The following is a 12,556-nucleotide window of genomic DNA, read 5'->3' as shown; positions in this document are numbered from 1 at the left end:
TTTTTCTTTTCAAAATTTAACTAATTCTTATTCCAGGTAACCCCTGTCTTATAAACATAAAAAATTGAAACCAATTCTCTTACCATGCAAAGTGTCCAGATCAAGGTTCTCATTAAGCCATCCATTTAAGTTTTCTCTCACCGTGCATATAGTCCACTTCAGCGTCCCCACTAAACCATGTATTTTTAAGTCTGCCACATAAGCAAGACAAGCATTTAACTTGTAAATTACAATTTTTTTTTGCATTAGTCTATGCATGTAACGTTGCCACATCATACATGCATGTTAGTCATCCTTCATGTTTTCTTTCAAAATGACATTTTTAACTGTAATTCAAAAGCCCCCCCCCCCCCCCCCCCCCCCGCCCCTCCTCCCGTATTTTTAGACACTTCATTTGTTTTAACTGATTTTCAAGCTTATATTTTCTTTTAATTAGATTTAGTAATTTTAGCAACTATTCATGTATTTTTTAACAAAGTTTCCGCAGCAACGCGCGTGCATCATCCAGTTAAATCTACATTGCATTGCACAAATAAGGAGGCTTCTGGAAGAGCCTTTTGCCAACTCATTGTCGGAGGAGAAGGAAGAAGAAGATGATGGCTTCGAAATGGCGCCCACGTTGATCATTCAAGGGGAAAAGAGGACAAGGAGATGTGGTCTCAACAAGGTTGTGTGCACATTTGTCTCGATAGAGCAGAAGGTTGTAACAAAATTCATAGACAATAGTTCATTCATGTATCATCATGTTTTTAAGGGATATTGAATTTGAAGTTTTGAGAAAACTGAATTGAAATATTGTTAAAATTGATATATAGTGTGAATATAGTTGAAATGGGGTTATGTATGTAAAAAGGACATGAGAAGTAGCAAGGAAAAATTAACGGAAATTAAATTGAAGGTATAATTTAATTCACAGTTTTCAATATCCATATTTTTAGGGAGGCTCTCAATAACTAGCTATTGAGAGTTAAACATTGGAGATGTAAGATGTTCCTAGAGCAAAAACATTGCGGAGTGCTGCCATGTGTGAGTCTGGCAGGAATAACTTTTATTTTCTTTAAAGAATCGCAAAAATAGCTATTTGCAAATAACAGAACGGCAAGAATTGCTAGCTGGCTTGTGTATATATGTGCACATTGCATGCGTTTCTGGATGTGAGAAATTAATCTATACATCTCGTACAAGCGATCCTCCGTCAGTAATTGCATCTATTTTGCTAATGTGCCATCCATCCACATCATTAACATTGTTCTACTTAACTATTACTCCCTCCGTTCCTTTATATAATGTGTATTTGTATTATTTTTTTGTAAAATTCCACAATGTAAGGTGCATTTATTCTAATTCCTCGTAATTCCGACCTTGGCCCTACAAAAAAGAAAGTATCTCTCCACTGATTGCATGTATCTCTCCTTGTAGAGAAGGAACAGGAAACCATCTCTCTCCTGATTCCATGTATCTCTTCCTTTTCTATCCTAAATGATTTACTTCTTGCTAATTTATGAATTAGACAAGAGTAATTTCATCCTAAATAGTCCATAATTACGTGCCTTAGTTAACGTGCTGAAAATAATACACCTTAGATAAAAAAATGGACTTACAATCCTCTTTTGACCCAGTTTACTTTAGTTCACGCATAAGCATACGTACCATGAGTCCTGTGGTTTTACAACGAATGACCACAACAACATGCATGTGATGTTCTACCTATCAACTGGTACGACCGAAACGTGAAAATTTGATAAAGATAACACCCACAACCTTAGAGCATCTCCAGCTGCGCCCCCAGAACGGCCTCCCCAAACGCTTTTTTCGCGCCGGCGCCAAAAAATGACCCAGTCACGTCCCCAAAGGCCCATTTTTCGCCGGTTCGGACAGAAATTGGCGCCGGCGGACCCAGGCCGAACCCGGCGCGCCGGGGGGGCGCTTGGGGGCGCCGGCCGAAACGTTTTTGGCGCGAAAACCGGCGGGCCCTCCCTGGCAGCGACTCGGTCCTTCTCGCCGCTTCGTCGTCCTTATCGCCTCGGTTCCCGCGGCGAATCAATGCCAAAGCTGTCGTGCCGGTTAGCTTCCTCCATTGATGCCTCACGGGCGGCGCAGTGAAGACCGGACGACGTGCGTCCCTCGCCCGCCACACGTACACACGGCGGCCACGCGTACTCGCGGCGCCTCCGCCTATATAAGCCGCCCCCAGCGCGCCGGTGACACACATGCACTGCATCGCCGACGCCCGCTCCTCCTCCCTCTTCCCCTTGCCGTCTCCAGAGCCATGGCCGAGCGTTTCCCACGTGACGGCGCGGCCGCGAATGGCTTCGGCCACCGCCACCTTCACGAGGACGAAGCTCGGCTCCTCTTTGAGGCCGAGTACCCGGTCTCGCTGGACATGTGGGTGCTCAGGGCGTGGAGGATCAGCGCCGACGGGGTCCCATTGCCACCACCGCCCACTGGGGCGGCGCGGCGTGCGGAGATCGCGCGTATCCGCGACTCTCTGCCGCAGGCAGCGAGGGAAGGGCCATGGTACGTCCCCGACAGCCCGATGTGGGAGCCGTACTTCCGTCGCCGCCACGCCGAGCAGCTCGAGGCCACCAACAGTGTCGTGCCCTCCGGGAGGCTCAACTCCGAAGGCCGCCGCCGATGGTGGGGCGTGCCCGACCGCACGCTGGAGTTCGTCCTCGAGTACATCGAGGGCGGCAACAAGCCCAGGCTGGAGTACCCCGCTCCACCGTCCTTCTCCCGCCGTCGCGGGAGCTCCTGGACGCTGAGGTAGGGGCGTCCTCCTCCTCGTCTGACCGCTCGACCGGCTCCCCCTGCCTCCCACCCTCCCGTCAAGCCGGAGCCCCAGGACACGCCGGTCAGCCAGCGCACCCACAGCTTCGGCGTCCGCGTCGCCGACCCCTCCCCCGCCTCTGAACGCCTCACCCTCATCGGGTCGAAGCCGGAGCCCGGCCTCCCGCGGAGTACGAGGCCATAGCTCGGCGTGGCTTCTTCGACGAGGAGGCCCTAAATTGGGCGCGGGACGACTACCTTCGCGACGAGATGGTCCGGCAGTGCCGAGCCCTGGAGGAGATAGCCGCCCGCAGGCGTGGGCGCGAGGACAAGCACGGCATGGTGGTCCTCGACAGCGACGAGGACGAGGACGCTCCCGGGCTGTCCAACCCGCCGCGCCAACCTGGGGAGGGGTGCAGCAGGGACGGCGGCCGCGGAGGAGACGACGACGACGATGACGGCGACGGCGACTACACGCAGTTTTACAGGCGTCTCGGAATGTAGAGCTTCAAGGGCGGCGGGCGGCGAGGCGACAGTGGGCCTAGTAGCGTTTTTTTTCTTTTGTGTAAAATATTTTAAATATTTATGAACTCGCAGAAGTTTGGTTGAATTTAGCCGTGTTTTAAATGAACTCGCCAAACGTTTTTGTTTTTTTTAAACAATTTACCGCGCCTGGGGGCGGCCCTGGGGCCGGTGACTGCGGGCCAACTCGCCACCAGGCCAGTTTTTGCGCCGGCTCGCCCCCGAGCGGCGATTTTAGACGCCTCCTGGGGGCCAGCGGCAGGAGATGCTCTTAGTCAGTAGTACAACGCTTGTACGTCAATAGAGATCAAGGGGCTATATAGTGGAGCAACACGAGCCGAGCTTTTGTATACAAACAAATGAACTGAAATTCAAAGTAAAGGGAAATGGATCGAAGTCACATGTATCCGCCTGATCCGTGCTTATTGCGATAGGACATGCCTAGCCAACACCCGTTGGCTGACTAGTCGTTTGGAGCACACACCCAAATAAAGTAAGTCTATGTCCGTGCTGTCTTAAAAAGGAAAGGATGCCCTTGTCCCATGTGGCCCTTAATAGAGAAGATTTCTGTCTCACACGTGGTTCCATCATACTACGACTCCTTCCTGCAAATCGGATTGAGCACACAAGTTAGCAAATGCATCAAATGCATTTAATTCCCTTTTAAAAAATTCAAAAGGCTATAGCTTTTAAACTGAGCGTCGAAATTAAGTTCCGTTTTCACCAATAGGATTCTCACGACCTCTTCAAAATAAGATCCCATATGGGTATGTTTTGATGAACATTTTTTTCAAGCAACTTTGATGCTATATGGGGCAACTTTGATGCTACAATAAGCAACTTTGCAATAGATCGCCTATCACGATTTACATATCTAGCCCAAGCATTCTAAGTCTATTTGAAAAAAAAGTCGGGTTGAGCACACAAGTTAGGCAATTTCATAATGCTTGCATGCAACTTTTGTTTTTGAAAACAAAATCAACAGTAGGGATAGTTTTCTTTTGTTTTGTTTACTGCTTGGGCAATTTGTACTTGCAGTGTAGGCAAATTTTATGAGTTGAAAACCTATTTATGCAGCCAGCTAATCAGAAAAGGAGAAGGGGAAATCAAAAGAAAGTCTTCATGTAATTAAGGCAATTTGTATATAACTTTCAAGCAACTCCCTTTTTTCTGCAACAGGAAAGCTAATAGCCAGCCACTCGGGAGGTTTGAGGATCCATCAACCCACTCCATCAGCACTTGAAGGTCAGTTTCCAATCCCCCTTCCTGTACCACCTCCCCTGCGCCACCTCTCTCTTTGGACAGCTAAGGGTTGTGCCCTGGTCCCTGCAACAAGGAAACACAAAAGGCCAGCAGTTCTGGGATGTTATGCATGCAACTCCCTCTTATATTAGGTTTATTTTTCAGTCTGATTTGTCTAGAGCAAAAGAAAAATTCAGGCGACTTATTGCAGCATTTTTGAGCAAGTTCAGTAAGTGCAACAGACAAATCTTTGTAATGCACTCTGAATTGCCAGGGTAGAAAAAACCTTGTGTTCCTTTTAACAAAAACTTTTTTTTGATATTGTGCACATTGAAACACACAAGTTAGAGGTTCGTTGTTTGGAAAACATAGAAATAATTTGCCTAAACAAACCTCAAGTAAGTGAGGGGGGAAAGGTTTGTGTGTCAAGTAAATCACACATGCAAAATAGGCAAGACACAATTTGCCTACAACATCAAGCAAGTCACATACTCTCTCTATTCAGAAATATTTATCCGAGAAATGGATAAAAGTGGATGTATCTAGAATAAAATACGTCTAGATACATCTATTTCCGCAACAAGTATTTCCGGGCGGAGGGAGTACCTAACACTAGCAAAGTCACGTCCAAATGTCAAGCAAATCCTTCTCATCACTAGCTGCAATGCACTCTGACTTGAAGAACCTCGTGCTCCTTCAGAAAAAATGTGAACATTGAAAAACACAAGTTATAGGTATGTCGTTTGGAAAAACTTAGAAGTAATTTGCCAATCAAACTAAAAGTAAGGGGGTGGGGGGTTGTGTGACATGTAAAAACAAGAAGTCACATACTTAACACTAACAAGTCACATTCAAATGTCAAGCAAGTCCTACTCAAAATGTCAAAAAAAAAAACATGAGGGTGTTTGCAAATGGGAAAAGAAAAGGAGCTTACCTGCAGCTCGTGTTAAGTATGTGACTTGCTTGTCATTTGAATGTGACTTGCCTGTTCTGCATGTGTAATTTGCCTAACATTTGCATGTCACCTACCATTTGTGTTTAACTTGCTTGTTCTGTGTGTCATTTGCTTGGTCAAGTAGTGTGGACTTGCCTAACCCCTGGTTTTTAGTCCAAGTGATTACGTGTGTGTTGTGTTTGTGAACTTCGATATATGTGTGAGGTGCCTGAAAATAAAGGATGTTGATGTTTAAACAAGGGGGGAAGAGCTTACCCACAGCTTGCCATATTCCTCCCTCTGTTTGTTGCTTTTCAATGGAAGGAGATGAATTATGTTCAGGAGATGAATCATGGTCCAGAGCAGCCACAAGTTGTTCGTTCCAATTGCATTTTTTTTGCTTGTCCTAGCCATTTTTTTCGCTAAAAAACCATCACGTCAAACTCACCATACCTATCATCCTCACCATATCCACACCATAACCTCACCCCCTCCCTACCTCTCAGCTTGTCGCTTGCTACCCACCTCCGCTAGCGGGCGCATTGTGGGGCGTCCGGCCCTGAAAAATCACCAGTACCACCGCGCGACTCTCGCGAAAACCTTCACTACCGACACACGACAAACGGAGAGGACCCCGAAAACCATTGGGCAAGTTGAAAAAGAAAAAGCAAGCAACTACTTATCAATTGTTATCCAAGTTTTGTAAAAAGGGGGGAACCACACTAGTGACAAGCTCAAGAAAACGCAGATCTAGCAACTCATACCACACATTTGGCAAGCCACGCCCACAGACCTGGCAACTCGTAGCCTTTGCCTCGCAACTTTCTACCCACACCCCTCTCAATAACATAATTATCGGTGAGGTGAACTTATATAGCACAACCAATGTGAAACCCCCTGATCAAACACATAAATCAACATGGAACTACTCTCAAATCTCCCATAGATGCTAGAAAAAAATTGTAGGCAACTTTCTGGCATTATTAGGCAAGTAATGTTTGTATGTAAGCAATTTATACTATTGGAAAAAATATCTCTGGGCAACTCATGCCAGCATCTCTAGCAAATAACTATCTGGGTTGGGCAAGTTTTAAACTTTAAAGTTCTGGGCGAAAAAAAGAACACTCTCAAGAGCAAATCTCTGGGCAACTCGCGCCAACATTTGTAGCAACTAACTATCATGAGTTCGGCAAGTTTTGAATACTTTATAATCATAGCGCACATAGTTCAACAAAAACCAAACCAATGTGAAATCCCCTTGATAGAACGGAACTACTCTGAAAACTCCAATAAATACTAGAAGATCTATTGTAGGCAACTTTCTGGCATTATTAGGCAAGTTAGTGCAAAATTGTTGACTAAAAGAAATGGCTCGATCTTAAATTCGCAAAAAATTATAGCTCACAAGACAAAATCATATGCCCATAATATTGAGAATGCAACGACAAAAACGACATTCAATACATAAAAGGTACTATAATCAACCCTATACTTCCTATAAATCTCCAATTTAAAAATGAAAAATGTTGTTAACTACTACAATATTAATCAAATCAACAACCCTAGGAGGCACGTCATACACATTTGTTATCTATGCCAGTACCTATGATCCATATTCGAAGCCCAAATGTTCTCCTAAAACACCAATAACAAAATCAAATTGTTGCTAAAAAATCGGGGCAACTCACATCAGCATCGCTCAATACTACCTATCCCGCGTTCGGCAAGTTTTGGGCGAAACAAAACCCAGAACTCTCGGTGGTGGATCTCTGGCCAACTTGTGCTAGCATATATGGATTATGCGGTACAAAACTTGTTCTCGTCGGCCTCTTGCCGGCTTTCGGCAAGTTTTGGACACTTCTAGATCAACATCGAATCTCATCATGTCATAAACATCACAGAAACACAATTCATGAGTAATTAGATAGACCATATTCACCTCAACAAGCTCCTGCTTGGCCTCATCCATGCCCTGGACATCATCAAATCCCATCTGCTGCTTCTTGCACTGCCACCCGCTGAGTTGTGGAGCAGATCGACAGTCCATGCCCTCCCGCATCAGACCCCAAAGATTGTGGACACCCCCTCAATCCAATCCACATCCCTGGGAAGGCTGCGTGAGGATTGCGTGGCCAGGGAGTTCAGGACTGCAAAGGGTCCCGAGGGGTGCGCGAGCAGGGACCCCATAGCCGGTCAGAATCCTCGAGGGCCGGCCGCGAGATGCACTAAACCGGCGAGAGGCCGACGCGGCGGGGACCAGGACGGTGCTGATAGGGAGAAGCTAGGCCTGGGGCTGCGTCGGCGCCAGTCTGGGGCATGTGGCGCGTCGTCGGAGAAGAAGGCGTTGGGAGGAGGGCTCCGGCGTGTCAGATCTTGCCGGATCCAACCCATGGCGGTGCTACAGCGTTGAGGGTGGAGGCGGATCGGCGCGCCAGGGGAGGTAGAATTCCGGTGGTGGTCGGAGGAAGGGAGGAGAGTTGGCCGAGGTCGGTAGGAAGGTGGGGCAGCATCGCCGCCGGTTTGGGGCTGGGGGCATCACGGGAGGTGGCTGTGGCGAGGAAGATACGCACCGGGGGGAGAGGAGTGGGCCGTGGGGCACGGGCGAGAGGGATGCGGTGTGGATACGTTTTTTTTTCTCCGACCAGACTACACCTAGACACGCGATCGGACGGTGCGCGAGGGGTGTGCTCGGCAGCTCTAACGAGCACTCGACCACTTTTTAGGATTTAGGATTGCGATATGGGTAATGCATTAGGATTGAGAGACATCAGTAATCCGGTGGTGGCATATGCCTGGGAGCGCAGTAATTAACTAGAGTGCTTGTGTAGGGTGCGGCTCTTCTCTCGTAGCCGTGACTCGTGGTCCACCGCAGATGGGTTCTGTCAAAGGTGACTATTGAATTGAAGGGAAAGAACAAAGGAAAGAACAAAGGAACCCGAGGTCTCTTTGACAAAACACTTCAGATCGACTGATTTTCCGTTCACTGTCAGCTATGAGCAACCACCTCGCTCAATCATCCAGCTGACTTTGTGTGCACTCTGCTACCCTCGAATTTCTCCAGTTTTTCTGGCTCGCTCATGAGTCATGCTATCCCTTCCCTCCTCCCATGCCAACGTGAATAGATCCTCTCCCGATGCATGCCCCTATACTGAAGCAATCGGCCATTCTCTGGATTGATAATGGCGATGTGGCGCTATTGCATCGGCGTGCTTTGGTGGCAGCCAGGAGGTTGCATGCTCATGTCCTGCCCTAGGTACAAGCACGAACGAGCTTTCCTGAACAGCAAAAATGAAGTACGTAAAATAAGTCTTGGGGTCCCCAAATCATGATCGCAATGACAACCATGTCTATCATAACCTGTCTGTCTTGTCCAGCTTTTTTTATATTTTGATTCAAGCACGCGTATCAACGGTAATAAGTTAACAAAAATAGTAAGGTGAAACGTTATAGTATAATCAATACTTTGACCTCCTGAGACAGACATTATGGTTTCCGGGCTCAATTTTGCGATTGGGTCTCAGCGCTCCTCTTCATGCATGTCTTCCTCCGCGTCCTTTTTAATGGGATTGCGGGTGAGCCCATTAGACATGGAAGGGGACTCTGGCAGGGTGACCCGCTGACATGGATGTTCTTGTTGGAGGACGGCAACGAGGACCCGTTTTGTATGCAGGTGTTGGGCCTCGTCCAGCCAATGCGATTGTCTTGCAAAATTTATGAGCTATCCTCAAGGAAGGAGAAAAACTATTCAAGATGCCTTGAAAAATAGTCAGTGGACCTCCTGGATCAACTTGAGACAGGGCCCCTCTATTGACCACAAGGAGGAGTTCTACCACCTTTGGAAGATGCTCGCCAATGTTCGCCTGAGTCCAGAAGTTGTGGACACAATTTCTTGGAAATTCACCGGTGATGGGAGCTACACCGCTAAGTCTACCTATGACATGCAATTCGCTAGACTCACATTTTTTCCCTTCAACTCCATCATCTGGAAAATGTGGGCTCCTGCTAAGTGCTAATTCTTCACTTGACTCGCGCTACAAAACCACCTTTGGACTGTGGAGCGGCTCCATCGTCGCTATTGACCGAACTGCGGGCTCTGCCAACTTTGCAAGCGGGAACCAGAATCTATTGATCACTTGCTTTTCAAGTGTAGATACACCATCAAGATTTGGTCAGCAGCCATAAACTGGTTAGGTTTAAACGAGATCCAAATCCACCTCTAGGTTGACGCTAACAATGTCCCTGATTGGTGGATTAATCTTGTGTGCACGTTCGATAGGAGACGCGAAGGCCTTGATCCATCGTCATGTTAATCTCCTGGCAAGTTTGGAATGAACGAAATGCGAGGGTCTTTAGGCATACTGAGACCCCTCCTCTGGCCATCTTCTCAAGGATCAAAGAAGAATCAAAATCTTGGACAATTGCGGGCGTCAAGCATTTGAGTAAATTAATGCTGGGAGAGTAGGTGTCGGTGTCAAAACCGGCGGATCTCGGGTAGGGATTCCCGAACTGTGCGTCTAGGCGGATGGTAACAGGAGACAAGGGACACGATGTTTTTACCCAGGTTCGGGCCCTCTCGATGGAGGTAAAACCATGCTCCTGCTTGATTAATATTGATGATATGGGTAGTACAAGAGTTGATCTACCACGAGATCAGAGAGGCTAAACCCTAGAAGCTAGCCTATGGTATGATTGTTGTTCGTCCTACGGACTAAAACTCTCCGGTTTATATAGACACCGGAGAGGGCTAGGGTAACATAGAGTCGGTTACAATGGGAGGAGATCTTCACATCATATCGCCAAGCTTGCCTTCCACGCCAAGGAAAGTCCTATCCGGACACGGGACGAAGTCTTCAATCTTGTATCTTCATAGTCCGGGAGTCCGGCCAAAGGTCATAGTCCGGCCATCCGGACACTCCCTAATCCAGGACTCCCTCAGTAGCCCCTGAACCAGGCTTCAATGACGACGAGTCCGGCGCGCAAATTGTCTTCGGCATTGCAAGGCGGGTTTCTCCTTCGAATACTTCATAGAAGATGTTAAACACAAGGATAGTGTCCAGCTCTGCAAAATAAGTTCCACATACCACCGTAGAGAGAATAATATCTGAACAAATCTAATCTGCTGACGTATTCCGCAGCGTGACATCACACCACGGCCAAGCCTTTATTCGAATCATTTTACTGTTCCACCTCAGCGCGTTTAGCGAGGCGGTTTCCTTGGCACGTCTTGTCAAAGCAGAGATCGTGTCCCCTTATTCCGAGATTCTCATCAATACGGGCGTGGGTAACCCAACCGCGCCATTAACTGGGGCGCTTGGGAGATAAGCGAGTTTTATTAGGCTGGTGGGGACTTATAGTTTTGGCCGCCCATATAAGGGGATAAGGATCCACCCTTTCCATTTACGCCTTCTTCCTCCTTTGCTTATCCATCCCTGCGCACTCGAGCTCCAGCGCCCAAGTCCTCACTTCCCACCTCAATCTTTCTCCAATCATGTCCGGAGCGGGAGGTAGATGGATGGCCTCCTCCGTCACGGAGGGGCAACTCATCCCCACCCCTGGGCCCCATGAGAGGGTCGTGTTTCTCCCCCATTTCCTCCGCGGACTGGGCTTTCCTCTTCACCCGTTCGTCCGGGGGCTCATGTTCTACTACGGCCTGGACTTCCACGATCTGGCCCCGAACTTCATCCTCAACATCTCGGCGTTTATCGTCGTGTGTGAGGCCTTCCTCCGCATCCAGCCTCACTTTGGCCTATGGCTGAAGATCTTCAGCGTCAAGCCGAAGGTCGTGAGCGGACGTAAAGCGGAGTGCGGAGGCGCCATGGTGGGCAAGATAGCCAACTTTACATGGCTCGAGGGCGCCTTCGTAGAGACCATCAAAGGGTGGTAATCGGGGTGGTTCTATATCACCGAGCCGCGTGACCCTGAATGGGCAGCGGCCCCCGAATTCCGGTCTGGCATCCCCACACGGCTCACATCTTGGAAAGAGACGGGCCTGTCATGGGGTAGTTCGGCAGAGGTGACCGGACTTCAAACCTGCGTCAAAGATCTGATAGGCAGGAAGCTCAAACTCGTCACCGTAGTCCAGGTCATGCTTTTCCGCCGGATCCTCCTGTGTCAACGACGGGCCTTTAATCTGTGGGAATTCGACCCGGCTCAGCACCATACTTTGTCCAGATTCTTCGACACAACGCACGAAGATGCCTGGAAGGTGCTTTTCAAGAGCTCCGAGGTCCACCCTCCCATCACCGAGGATCACGGATTCTGCGCGAAGCGCCAAGCCAGTGCAGTAAGCTTAATTGTCCCATTACGGGGTATTTGTTTTCCATAGTTTGACTCTATGCGGGATCTAAACTCCCATTCCTTTAACAGGACTGGCAGAAGAAGGCCGGACAGATCAACTGTCCGGCTCCTTTGCCCGAAGACCCAGCGGATGCTCGTTTGACAAAGCTGCTGGGTCCGGCACCCCACGTGGTGCCGGAGAAGAAGGCCAAGAAGAAGGCCACGGGGACTCGAAAGAGTTCCCGGCGCCTGGTGGTGTCGGATTCATCGCCTGACAACCCCGAAGCACCCTCCGCCTCTGAGGACGAGGAGGAGGAAGAAGAAGAAGCCTCTCCCCCTCCAACGGGGGGAGGAAAGAAAAGGAAGGCCGGAGGGTCCAAGAAGGGGAGAACCCTTCTGCCGGACTACGCCTCCGATGCCGAAGACGGCAGGGAGGAATGGCCATCCAGGGTCAAGCCCCTGGCAAAATTGTAAGTGTCCAGATACCAGAATAACTTATGGCGCTCCTCTATTGTATGGTACCTTCTGACGCCGAATTCAATCATGCAGTCCGCCCAAGGCTCAGCTCGGCGATTCGTCGAGCGGCTCCCTGGATTTGTCGGATGTGAATAGCGCTTCACTTCCGACGGCCTCCTTCCCTCTCTCTACGGATGACGCCGAGGTGGAGTCCCAAAAGGGACTAAACCAGGAGGAGATGGTCCTGGAGGCGCCGCAAGGCGACCTCCCGGATTGCAGGCCCAAAGGGGGTAAAGCCCCAAAGGGATCTAAGTCCGGCCCTGGCCGGACACTGCTCCGGAACCTTCAGTGGTTCCGGAG

The 12,556-nt window shown here is 48.8% G+C and overlaps 1 long non-coding RNA gene across 1 annotated transcript; it reads right to left on the bottom strand.

Annotated features, from left to right (window-relative positions):
- Positions 1-3,635: 3,635 nt before the first annotated feature.
- LOC123042412 (uncharacterized) lies at positions 3,636-8,047 on the bottom strand. Its single transcript, XR_006418780.1, has 3 exons — positions 7,404-8,047; positions 5,137-5,224; positions 3,636-4,614 (listed from the first exon to the last, which is right to left on the bottom strand). It is a non-coding gene; the product is annotated as an uncharacterized lncRNA (long non-coding RNA).
- Positions 8,048-12,556: the final 4,509 nt, after the last annotated feature.

The sequence above is a fragment of the Triticum aestivum genome, chromosome 2B (assembly GCF_018294505.1).
Source record: "Triticum aestivum cultivar Chinese Spring chromosome 2B, IWGSC CS RefSeq v2.1, whole genome shotgun sequence".
Lineage (NCBI taxonomy): Eukaryota > Viridiplantae > Streptophyta > Magnoliopsida > Poales > Poaceae > Triticum > Triticum aestivum.
This window is presented reverse-complemented; position numbering and strand designations above follow the sequence as displayed.